Source organism: Python bivittatus, unplaced genomic scaffold, assembly GCF_059951505.1.
Source record: "Python bivittatus isolate LINGU-HERP-01145 unplaced genomic scaffold, Pbiv_v1 ctg000480_np1212, whole genome shotgun sequence".
In the NCBI taxonomy this organism is placed as follows: domain Eukaryota; kingdom Metazoa; phylum Chordata; class Lepidosauria; order Squamata; family Pythonidae; genus Python; species Python bivittatus.
Genome location: NW_028277075.1, coordinates 105,817,506 through 105,831,024, shown reverse-complemented (window position 1 = coordinate 105,831,024; position 13,519 = coordinate 105,817,506). Strand labels below are relative to the sequence as shown.

At 39.8% G+C, this 13,519-nt stretch overlaps 1 protein-coding gene across 1 annotated transcript in view; it reads left to right on the top strand.

Moving 5' to 3' along the window:
- Window positions 1–13,519, top strand: part of STK39 (serine/threonine kinase 39) — a 125,015-nt gene that overhangs the window by 95,070 nt on the left and 16,426 nt on the right. The gene's annotated exons all lie outside the window — the stretch shown is intronic.

Genomic DNA, 13,519 nt, shown 5'->3' with positions numbered 1-13,519 from the left:
AAAGAATTTTTGTATAGGATTACTGAGAGAGTCTTCCTCCATAGTAAAACTCTGAGCAGTGCTGGAAACAGACTTAGTTTTATTCATTACTATTGCAAATTGTGGGCTTGTGTACAACTATGTGCACATTCTTCTTCTAGAAGGAAAGATGAGCAATAATTCTTCTCCAGTGAAATTTATAAGGAGAGTTTCAAGAAAAGGGTTTTATCTATGCTAGTTTTCTATATGTTAAAAAGAAATATTCTAGGCAGCGTTGAAATTGCCTAGTCTGTCTTGCTGTTCAAAGATTGGGGCATTTGGTTGCAGTGGCCCTTTTTAAAGTCTCAGTAGTAAATATACTTGCCACTCAACATAAGTTGAGATTAAGAACAGTAAGAGGTAACAGCAATGATTTCAGTCTTGCCTTTACTTCTGTCATTCCTTCTGCACTGAGAAAAGTGCTATCACTTTATACTTACCCTGGCCTTGTGTCTCAGTTTTTATGTGGTTTACTTGTATCAGTTCCCCGAATCAAAGCCATTGTGTCTGAAATGTCAGTTGCTGAGGAGCGAAGAGTAAGAAGGTTGTCCTCCTCAAGTCCTGCTTGTGAACTTCTTGGATCTATCTAGTATGGGCCCAGTATGCTGTGGATTATGGAACTAATTAGCGTGATCCAGCAGGATAGTGTTTACAGAGGTGATGTGGAGAAACATGATTGATTATGGGCCATCAAGTCAGCATTGACTTTTGGCAACCATGTAGGTAAGACCTTCTCCAGGATGAGGAGAAGCATGATAGAGATACATAAAATCATAGAAAATGTGGATAGAGAAAAACTATTCTCCCCCTCTAATATTACCCATTGATAGTAATTAGTTTCCCAGATTTGCTCATACTTTCAAAGAATCTTCACCCTAACACTTATTAAGCTAAGTCATTATTATCCAGACTCAAATCTTGAAATTCAGTTTTAGACAGCAGCCTAGATTTGCAATAATACCTATTATAATTCTCTGTCATAGAAACAAAGAAGTATTTTAGGGTGATATTTAACTAGTCTTATGTTAGAAATGTATTTCATGTATTTACACTGCTTCTTTCAGATTTCACTAAACTTGCAAAACACAAATATCTAAGGAGTTATATTCAGTGCATTCTCCTTTGATTTCTACAAAGACTCACCCTCCTTTTTTCCAGGTATATTGCATCATTTTTGTCAAGGTTTTCCTGAACAGTAAAACCTAAATCATACCATGGTAACATATTACGTAATAAAATTGACTTTGTGACATTCTAGCAGTAAATCACTATCCACTAAGACAGTGAACTTGTAGCCTTGAAATAGAAGTTGAAAGAATGGTAAAAGATTAATTTTTTATTCCCGCCTTTTTCCATTCTAGAGAGGAGAAAAACTTTTCCGAGCATCTAAAACTTTAATATAATTGTCTCAGAGTGGTCAAGGAGTCCTGTATTGAATAAGCATCATCATCATCATCATCATCATCATCATCATCTGTAGATGCTACAGCTTGATAACAGATCTTGGAATCGCTTAAGGGAGTGGTATACTGTGATGTTTCTCATTAGAACAAATTAGAGTGACCTGATTAAAATGACATTTCAATGTTTTTAAAATTAGTAGGACTTGATGTCAAAACCAGCATTATGGAATCTTAGCACAATTGAATAAGCCATTGTAATTTCTACAGGCAATTTTCCACCATCAGTCATGGAGGTCAGCTATCATTCTAAGTGCGTAAGTTAAAGAAATTTAGAGTTCTCATATCCCATCTCCTCCAAAGTCTAAATGGATAAAAGAGTCTAATTATGATGAAGAATAAGTATGAGTTTGCAAAACTTGAAAGGTTGTTACAAATGTTTCTGTAAATTAAAGATTTTCAAAAGTGTTTTGCCACTATTTTTTGTCTAGGGCTGAGAAAGAGGAACTGGCCCAAGGACACCCAGCAGGCTTCATGTCTAAGGTGGGAGTAGAATTCATGGTCTCCCAGTTTCTAGCCTGGTATCTTAACCACTATCACAGACAGGCTCTCTAGGGCCCAAATAGGGAGCCCATTTTTGTTCTCGTTGGTTTTTTAAAAGTACAGTGACATGCAGGTAGGTGATTCCCATTCTCACCCCAGAATCTAATACAGCTTGGATTCTAACATGTCAGTAGAACACTAATTTCATGGAGAGTCTTCTGTTGGTAAAAAGTCAGTGTCTCTTCCTGATGCAATTATTGTTGCCCTCTTTCTCAGATCTGCTTCTAAGGGTTGGAGAATCTCTAGAACAACATGAAAGGTGGTACAGGGGTCTGTGACTAGAAGGGGAAATTAAGAACATAAATTTCCAGGACTGAGAGCCTTCTCTGGATCAAATGTGCTTCTGCAAAAAGGGGAATTCAGGACTTAATCTTGTATCTTTGTTTCAGATAAATGCAGCCAGTTAGTGTATAAAGTAATGTATTTTATAGGAATAGGCCTTAGAGATCTGTGATATTAGTCTAGTGGAGATGTCACTGATCTGTGAAATAAAGTGTTGGGTTAACATGTGATGCTAGACTTCTGTTTGGTTTTATAAGGATAAGCCACAGTAGGGGTATGCAAAACATTTTGAATTAAGGGGATTTTGCATATAAAAAAGTGTGCATACCCTAAGCCCCAATGACCCCTCAAATCTTGCTACATTGCCTCATTGTGGTGGTGGGATGTTCCTGGGAGGCATGAGCAAAGAATGATGGGAGTTTGTACCAATAGTATATATTCCCAACAGGGCCACCCAAGGAAGGAGTGAAAATCATCCCAGTTGCCCAGCTAAAGCAAGCAGGCATCTCTGTCAGGCAGCAGCGATAATGGAAGATGTTGGAGGCTGATGATCACTTTGGGGGCAATGGCAAAGGGATTCATACTGTGCAAGAGAAGGCAAAAGGACTCACCATCTTTGTTTGTGAGGGAGATGGGAAACATTTATGTGTGCATTTAAATTAAAATACATCTCCTTTTCATCCTCATTTACTCTGCCAGATCTAAATGAGGGGGAAAAAATGTAAAACTGTATCTTCACATTAGCAGCTTAGCAGACTCTTTGCACAGGAGAAATTTGCCTCAGGTCTGAGGTGCTGTGGCTGTCATTGTTGATAGGTTCAGTCATAGCTGTATAAGAAAAGCTTCCAACTGTGTGAGACGGTTAACAAGAGGAGATTCATAGCTACTGCAAATAAAAGTTTAGATTTAATTGGTGGTTCTGTTTGTTGAGATGATGCTTTCTTTCCCCAACTGCTTTTACTTGAGAGTCCTTCCATAATAACAATTTAAATGGTAAATGCTGTTTCCACACAGAAATTTAGAATTAATCCATAGGGGATGTCTGTTGCTTTGTGTATAATTTGATAGGATTCAGCAACTGCTGTGTTCCTTTCTGCTCATGGTGAGGCAGAAGTTGCAAGTTCTGAGGACAATGAATATGTTCTATTGTTAGCTGCAACTAGACAAGATTCTTTTTCTGTAAATGGAAAAAGCAAACCCTAAAATATGTCACATTATATGTTTGTTCAAGCCCTTCTGTTCAGAAACAACTCTGGACTAGAAGATGGGACAGATTAAACAGTAGAAGGCAATGTTTTCAGTGAGGTGTTTCTTCATGCCTTTATCCCGAATCCATCTGTACTCCAGCAAGCTTTGAGGATTTTTCGGGCACTACCAACCCCAAATGCTTTCATTTTGTATGACAAAAGTTGATAGCATAATACATTTGCATTTCTTTACAACTGTTTTCAGTACTGGGAAAAATTAAATATGCAGCCATATAGTCTGATCTTCAGGGTATTTGCCCAGCTTTACATCATTTTGAGTTCAGAGATTGAGTCCCAAGGACTTGCATGTAAGATCCCATTAATGAATGCAAAGGCTTATCCTGAATTAAGTATCTGCGGGATTTTTTAAATTGTTATTTATTTTTAATTTAAATGGTTTATTATGAGCTTCTAATACACTCAAAGTTCATCAGGTTACATAATTAAAATAGTAGAACATTTTGAAGAAGGAAAAATTAAAATAAAGTAAAAATAACTAGGACAGCGAAATGATACTATATAAATTCCTATGTTCCAGTGTACAACAGGCTCTTACAATCAAGCTAAAAATAAAATTGTAGAAATTTTTGGGAGAAGAAGTTTTGCTTGGCACTAAAGAGTTATAAACTAGGGTGTTTTTACATCCCAAAAGCAGGGCCTCACACCTGAGAGGCTTGTAGCTATCTGCCTCACTTCTCTTGATATAATGAAGTTATCAGAAATGTACTAAATTTGTTTAGAACATCATTATTTAGTACTATTTAGAATGTAAGTATTTACCCAAGTTGTGGCACTTTATTTTCCTATTCAATTTTAGTCAATTTTGTCAAGTTCTGTAAAAGAAGAAACAATCTTTATTTGAGGTGCATTTTAAAAGCTGGGAAGAAATATATTTGAAGAAGCTGAACTCTTTACCTTTTTTTGTTCCACCCTAAAATATTATTCCAGAGCTCTAGAGGTAGTTCACTTGGCTATGCTTCTGATCGTGTTCCTGTACATAGAAGGGTATGAGATTGAGTCTGTCCACTTCTGGATAGGCTGGGGATAGACAGTTTGAATAGAGATGGTTAGATCTCTCTGCAGGGAAAGAAGTAATAAACACAGTAGTAAAGTCTCTGAGCCGGGCTTGACTCTTGGTTGACTTCAGACACATCCATGCAGTTTTCTTGGCAACAACAGAGAAGTGATTTCCCATTGATGTCTTCCAGGATACTTTTTTTGGATTCCCAGGCTAGTCTACAACCCTGGGATTCCATGGTGATCTCATATCCAGGTACTAAGCAGGCTCAACCTGTTTAGTTTCCTAGCTGAGAAAGATTGGCCAGATGCTGTTACTACTGAAGCACTGAATGCAGTACACTGATAAAATGCAGTGCCATTGCTCTATTTTATGCTATCAGTTTTCGGCAAAAAACTTGCTAACTAGCTATACAGTGTGTGACTAATGCAATGGATTTTACATACGTGGGCTCCATTGTCATATTGCATTCCTATGTGGGCAATTCTGGGATGCTGGGGAGGAGGTAGGTGTTTTCAGTCATCAATATGTGTTTGGGCCAGATAGAAAAAATATAGTGACTGCTTCTGTCTCTAGCCCCCATCCCATTACAGATTCTTACTTAAATCATTATTTTTAACTTATTTTTTTCCCCCTTGGCTCAAGTGGATTCTGAAGTGATCAGACTGATAATTGCCATGTCTTGGAAGATGTTGGTTCAGTGATGTGCTTTTTTATGATGCAATAAATATTGATCTTTTCTGTGGGTGAGTGCTGAGACCGCTGGGCCAAATGTCATTGTAACTGCCCTATAAATCAAATAGCATTTGCTTAATTGAATTGCACTTTTCTGCAATCCCAGTCAGAAGTTTATTTCATAAATAACTTCTTCACTGTATAGAGGACAACTATATTAACTTAGCACATTGATTAAAATGGTTTACATCACATCTATGTATGTATACTCAGAGGTAGTCACATTGAGATGAGTGGGTCCTACTTCCAGGTAAATTGATATTGATATTTTACCCATAAAAGATTTGATATTTTACCCATTTTTTCCTCTTCTTCAGAAGGATGGAAGTCTGTGCCCAGGAGAAAAGTATAAAGTAGCTGCATGCAGTTTTCAGAATAATTGCTGATTGAATGATATTTTTCTGAGAATTCTTCAAGGAGCCTCCAGCAGAATGAAAGGAATTAAAATAAATGTGATGAAATTATTTGGGATGAAACTGATTTGAGGGACTGCTGGAAGGAGGATTTTAGAGATTTATACAGGACTAATAGTGATATGTTTAAGATTGAAAAAAATGCTATACATGTTAGTATGCAAAACAAAATGACAAAAATGAAATAATGTCATAATGTTGTGAGAAGGCTGTAAAGTTGTAAGGTTGCAGGTATAAACAGCATGACTGGAGAAATAATAAGATATGGATATATTTTGCTTAAGCACTGACTGTATAATTTGTCAAACTTGTCTGAAGAATGTGCATGTGCCTGAAAATTGAAAGAGTGCCATTATTATTCCCCTATATAAAAGGAAATGTGGCGAGAGTGATACCAAACTACAGGGAGTTTCGTTTGTTAAGGGTGCTTGGAAGGTGTTTGGCAGAATTCTGATAGAAATGACAGGTGACAATGAGCAAAATAGGGAGCAAAAGCTATGTTGTAGCTTTATGCTGGGCATGAGATTTTCACTTTGCAGTAGCTCATTGAGAAATGTATGTGAGGTAGAGAGGTTTTTTTTTTGTATGTTTGTTGATTTATAAAAAGCATATGATAAAGTGAAGAGGCTTAAATTATGGAATGTTTTGCATGATTATGGAGCTGAAGGTTGGTTGCTGAATGCAATAAGGTAAGTTAAGCATGTGTAAGAATAAATGGAGTGTTTAGCAAGTGCTTCAGCATTGAGCAGAGAGTAAGAAGGGGATGTGTGATGTCCTTAGTAATTTAACATGTTTATAGATAACTATACAGGTAGTCTTCACTTAACAACCATTTAACGACACTCCGAAGTTACAACGGCCTCAGAAAAAGTGCTTTATGACCTGCACTCACACTTACAACCATTTGAAAACACTGCCCCACCCCGTGGTCACGTGATTGCAATTCAGGCATTTGGCAACCAGCTTGCATTTACAACCAGTTGCAGGGTCCTGCGATCACATGATCTCAATTTGCGGCCCTTTTTGCTGGTTTTTAGCAAAAAACGTCCATTGGGGAATTTGGATTTGCTTAACAACCATATGATTCACTTAATGACTGTGGTGATTCACTTTATGACCATTGGAAAAATGGTTGTAAAATTGGGTCCAGTCACATGGTGACTCCCTTAACAACTGCACCACTTAACAACCAATTTTCTGATCCCTGTTGTCATTAAACAAGGACTACCTGTATAAGGAATGCTTGTGGTGATGCTAGAGGTGTGTTGAGACCATAATTATATGTGTACTTTTAAATGTAGATGATGTATTGGTGGCTGAAAAATTGAATGGTTTGCAAGGAATGCTTGATAGATTATATGATGCAAAGGCATAAACCTGCACACTAACATATCAAAGACCAAGGTAATTGTGTTCTACAGGAAAAAAAATTAGTGAGTGATTGGAAGTTATACATAAATGTAAAGAAACTAGAGCAAATAGATGAATTTGTGACTCTGGTAGAATATTGACTAAGGATGGGAAAACTGAGAAATTTGAAGATGTGCAAATGCTAGTAAAAAGATGGTGATTAGTATGAGGTCCATTGCAAACGATGAATGTTTGTCAGAAGAAGTAAAAATGACTGTGTATAAGTGTATGCTTTTGCCTTCTTTCTTACACAGAAGTGAAAGTTGGGTATATAAAGAGAAACAGAAAAGTAAGTTGAAAAATGTATGTGGTAAAGCAAGAAGAGAGAGGGTCAAGAAAGAACAGGTGTTGAATGAATGTGGATGGAAACCAAAAGTGAGTGACCAGTACACGCAAGGTATCTTAAGGTGGTTTGGTCATTTAGAGAGAATGAATGAGGATCAAATCTCAAAACAAATTATGAAGAAAGAGAAACTGAGAGGAGAAGAAGAGGAAGACCAAGACAGTTGTGGTTGGATGGAGTTGATGAGAGAGAGGTGAAAAGTTTGAAGAACAAAATACAGTGTATGAAGTGATGTATGAATATAATGAAAAGAAAGGTTTGCCAGAGCTACCTTAAAAAGGTCTTCTTGATCCCTGAGAAAGAATAAACATAACTTGTCCAATATTCAGCATGCATAATTTTAAAAACACAAACTTTTTAAACTAATTACTTTTTCTCTTATGCAGATTTCAAAAGATTAAAATAACTGAAATAGAGTGATAGGTCTGGTTGTAATATAATGTAATATTAATATTTAAAACTGTTTTTATTTTCTGTCTTATAATGTACCTCTACTGCAAGATATACATGGGACACAATTTATTTTTTGAAGCCCAACATGCATCTTGAATTTAAAGTTTCTTTGACATTGGAATATTCATGATGTAGAAGATTTCTCATTTTACCAACTATGGAAGGAGCATGTGGATAACTTTGTTCAGTACTCTAGTTTGAAAAATTAAACCACATAATCCAAAATATGCTTCAGTACATGAAGTTTAATTACTGGTATATTCTGCTTTGAGAATTACTTTCCTAAAGAGAATTTATGAGTTAATAGTTCTGTCATGCACAATATCTGGTAATATCTGAATGCATCCATTCTGTATTTTATTATAGTTCCATATAGCAAATTGTCTTGGAATTGGAAAATCAAATGTAAATTAATTTTATATGCAGTCTGCATTAAATAAAACCCACTGTCTTGTTAAGAGAGGGGGATGAAATATTCTTTTTAATGGAAAAGACAATTTTTAGTATATGCGTTCTGCTCTTTAGCAACTTCACAACATGGAAAAACTGTGTCTCTGCTTTGAGTTTGTAATGCTAGTAGGTAATCAAATGATTGCCCTATAGCAGGCCAGTTTGCAAGAAGAAACTACTGGTATTAGCAAATTGCTGCCTGAGATAGTTTATCTATTGGCCTTTTATGGTTCTATCAGGAGGTTCTTTAGTGAAGATTTGTCCTGGACCTTTTTTCTCCTGAAATAATTGTAGGCTGTAACCTATCCAGAGATTTTGTGGCAGGTTATAGTCCTTTAATATTAGGATAAAACAATACAGGTAGTCCTTGGGTTACAACCACTCATTCAGTGACCATTCAAAGTTATGATGGTGCTGAATGAGGGGGACTTAATAATTGGTCCGTGAAGTTGTGGCTGTCACAGTGTCCCCATGGTCACGCAACTGCAGTTTGGGTGTTTGACAACCAGCTTGCAGCATCCCTTAGTCATTGATCACCATTTGTGATTTTCCCTGCTGGCTTCCCACAAGCAAAGTCAGTGGGGAAGCCAGCAGGAGGTCGCAAGTTGCTCCCGCTGCTTTTTCTCCCAAGGGGCCCCTGGGTAGCAGGCAAGTGCAATTGTGCTGGGCTGCAGCACCCACCCTCACACCTGGCCACACTCACACCATGCAGTAGCACCCTCCTGCATGCCCAGCCACTGTCCCATAGCACCCCCACCAACCCTGCCTGGCCACACTCCGTAGCACTCACCCGCCTGCCAGCCTGCTTGGGAGCTGCCTAAGAAAAGGCTTGGCATGACTGGGACTTACAACTTTCTGCTGGCTTCCCCACTGACTTTGCTTGTGGGAAGCCAGCAGGAAGTTGCAAGTCACGGTTATGTGAGGTCTTCGCTTAATGGCCTACAATCCTCGCTTAATGACAGCAACAGGAGAGAGTGGGGTATGGATGGTGTGGGCTCCTGTGGAATTTTTTTTTTTGGTAAGTTGTAGGTTGATGAGAGAGGCATGTTAGTTTGCTGGGGACTCTGGAGCCTACCTGGATTCTTTGGGTGCACCTTGGTGGGGGACTGGATTGCCCCAAGTCAGACCCTCAGCTGGACTGCAGGTCTCAGATTCCCTCTTGGGTTGCTGACTGTGAGGGAAGAGAGCCATGCCTGTTGTTTGCTTCCACAAGTGGCCCTCAGTGCTGGGATTGAGCTGGAGGAGGCTTGCCAAACTCTGTTTGCCAGAGATATTTGTTGCCAGTGAGATGGCTAGAGGCCGGATGGGCAGCAGGGGATTTCTTGGCAGTGACGGTACCAAAGCATTTCACCTGGCAGTGGCAGCTGGAGGCTGGATGATCCTTCCTGGTGCGGCAGGACAGCCCTCACCTGTTTGGCTCTGCCTCACAGTCACACACTGGCAGCATTGGCTCTCTGATGGCGGAGAGAGTAGAGGACTGGCAGTGGCTTGGTGCAGTGCTTTCAATGGCTGCTCCAGGGGAGGGCTAGCCAGGATATAGAAAACAGCTTTGCTTCCTGTTATTGGGAATCAGAGGACTATGAACTGTGATAGCTAAACCAAAAAGGTTTAGTGACAGTAGAGGGCTTGTGCCTGGAAACCACTGTGGATCCCTTCATGGGAGCCATCTTGTCTTCTCGTCACCGGGTGCATAAGAAAAGACAGCGTGTGTCCATTTTGTTTAGTCAGACTTTGCTGTCTGGATGGCCTGGGGGTTGTTGGCAGAGTTGGAGTTGTGGATAGTGGGACGCCCTTCCTGTTTAAGGGATTGATTCCTCCCTCAGGGTGAGAGCTGGTGCAGGGGGCAGTAGTGGGGCCTTGTGGCTGGCATGGATGGTGACTCCGAGCTAGCCTGGTGAGAGCAGCTGGCATGGGGGTGGCTGATGGATGGGTTATAAAGAGTGGTGGTTGTCTGTGTTTCCTTGGTGCTGAGAGTGAGTGCTAAAGCACCTGGTGACTCAGATTTTTTCCCCCTTGGATGTATGTGTTTGGTGGTGAGATGTGGGGGTCCCCTGTGCTGGGTGCCGGGAGGTCTGGGGTGGGGGTTGTTGGGGCCTGGCGGGGGCAGGTCAGTGTATTTTGGTGATGACGTGTATGGGGAGATATGAGGTAGGAGACGGGCTGCCCTTGGGGAATGCGATCTCGGTGTCTTGTATAGGTGTCTGGTTCCAGCCCCCCGGGACTCAGCTCCATTTCCTGGCCCGCAGACCTTCAGAGGCCCTGGCTTTCAGCTGCTGCTGCTAAACACCAGGTCTGTCTGTAATCAAGCCTCCCTCATCTGTGACCTGATCATGGATGAAAGGGCTGACTTGGCGTGCATTGCTGAGACCTGGCTGGGCCTGGTCGGGGGAGTTCCCCTCTTGGAAGTGTGCCCAGGTGGGTTTTGGGTGTGGCATCAGACAAGCCTCCAGGGCAGGGGTGGGGGTCTGGCAATTGTTATCTGGGAGCCTCTGATGGTTTTCAAGGGTGCTCTATAGATAAGAGATGGGGTATAGGATGAGGAGATCATTGGTTGTAAACTAAGAGCAGGTGAAGAGTTACAAAAATTGTTTATACTTCTTGTGATGAAAGTTGGAAGTCATTTCTTTATATATTTGTTTTCTTTCTCTTTACTATATTCTTTTCTTTCTATTTTCTGTTTCTTCTTTGCACCTTTCACTTTCTATTTTTTCTTTTTTTTGTATTAGATTTTACTACTGTAATTAAAATCCATTTTTTAAAATCATATATATATGATTTTTCAATGTGTGTATTTTTATTTATACATCCTATGGATTTAGATTAGTTTACAGTAATTTCATTGTTTATTTCCTCCCTTAAGGATTTGTTCTAGAAATAGGAGAGGCAGGGTCTGAAGAAGCCTCCCCTTACTAAGACAATACATTGTTTGCCTGCCTAAATGCTGACAGGAACAATTTTATTGATCCAGGAATGTGTAGTGCCTTCAACTGCATTTACATTATAACCTTATTGTATCCTCATTAAAATGGAAGGAAAGGTCAATTTAGTTACTCCAGAAGCAGGGATAATGGATCTCTGCAGAGTAAGGAATAAGCAGCTGTTTTAACCCTAAGGGTAAGTGGTGGTATTGGGTTGGCAATCACAGATATATTCCCACTGACATGCACACATGTATATACACCCAAAGTGTTCCCCACCCCAGAGGGTATAAAGAAGGAACATCAAAACCTACCTCCCCCCCCCCCCCGATTTACCAATGGTGCAGTGGTTGCTGATTTTCTGCAGAACTAGGGCCCATAGATCCCATCAGACGGTCAGAACTCCAGCTTCTCTTCTGAGAGGGTTCTGCAGCTGTTGAGGCTCACAGAAACAAGACTTTTCAAGAAATAGACAATGGCTGCAAGCTTGGCTGCAGCTGGAGGGATGCAGGCAAGTGGAGAAAAGCAAGCAGAGAGAGTTAGGATCCTGGAAGGCTGTAGATTGCTAACTCTTGCCCCAGGTTCTTGTACAGGTCTGGTATTGTTTTTCCAAATGAGAGAAACTCCAGTTTCAAGCTAGGTTTTCCTGTGCTGCATGCAAATTTGCTTAATACCTCAAATGATTGAAGAAAGCAAATGGACTTGAACGTTGCACGCTTAATGATCAGGACAGTTTTGCGTGATCGTTCTGCTGCATAATACTACTTTATATAATATCCATTTCATGAGACTGTAGAACGGAATAACAAGGAATTAAATTCACCTTTTGAGTTGTGCCTGCTGTACTGAGCAGCTGGGTACTTCGCTGGGCTTGTTTTGCAAAAGTTCTATCTATGGCCTTGCTGATCCATTTTGTTCTCACATGATCCTGCTTTTGTGACAGTGTGACATTTTCTTAATAAGTGTTTAGGAAGTGATAATAGTTCTGAGTCATGGCTGAGCGTGCCTGGATGTTGGATTTAGTTTTCCCACAGTGAGACTTTATGGCCTGATACACTGAAATATGAGACTGCTTACAGTTTCCATGCTGAGGAACAAAAGAATAATGGACCGCAAAACACATTTCACTGCTATTAGCTTTTCAAGCAGATTGAGCTATTCGCTAGGAGAAAAAGTGTGCTTGGGCAATTATGTTTGCATTTGATCTTTGCCCGCTTGCTGTTTCCAAAAATAAGATAGTTGTTTTCTTTGCTTTTCTTTCCTATCCCCTACCACCTCTGACCTGAGGCAAAGAAATATATTGCATTAACTGAGGGAAGTTATCAGCTGAGACTGAAGAAGAGATGAAGATTAACTGTATTGTCAAAAATATGGAAGTAGTTTATAATATGTGGAAAGCTGGCCAGACATGCCCCATTGTGCATTGATGTTGAACTGGGCGTCACTGGCAAAGCAGATCATAGCACTAGAATAGAAAACAGCTGTCAGTGATGCTGACCTGTCCGCCTGGAAGGGTATTCTTGAAGGAATCATCAGTACCAATCTGTATTTTTCTAAACATCTTTCTTACATAGAAGGTTGTTATAAAATCATTGTTACTCTTTTTGATACCAAAATGCTCATTGCAATAACTGTGATGAAAACAGATTCTGTTGATTGAAAGTGTCCTGCAGGGTGTGTATGTGTGTCTGGGGGCATCATACATTTTTCAGCAGAGGACAGTTTTACTTTCAGTGCTGTGGGTTCCTGACAGCTTGAGTCTTTCAGATTTTCCATTGATAGAAATCCCTATAGGAATAAAGAACAGCCACAGTAATGATTACTGCTGAGGATGCGCAAACTTGGAATTCCACTTTTTTCTTGGGAGATGGTCTTTGTTTATTTAGCAGCATTTTTAGACTGCCATGAACAGACTAATTATGGCTTTTACCCAGTTCTCCCCCCTCCCCATAACTTTTCTGATTTTTGAACTTCTACATACAAGTAAGAAACTCTGAAGCTTTCAAAATCTTCATAGTTGATCTTGTAGCTTTTGATGATCTTTTAATCTTCTTCATCTTAATAATGTTGCAAAAAAGTAAATAAAACCTCGAAACCACGTACGATGCTAGCAAGGGAATGTAACTTTCTAGATTCAGATATAACAGCTGACTTGCCATAATCCAGGAGCAGAATGGAGGATTGGTGCGGGTGGGGTTCTAAACATATCCACAGAAGTGATATTGGTCA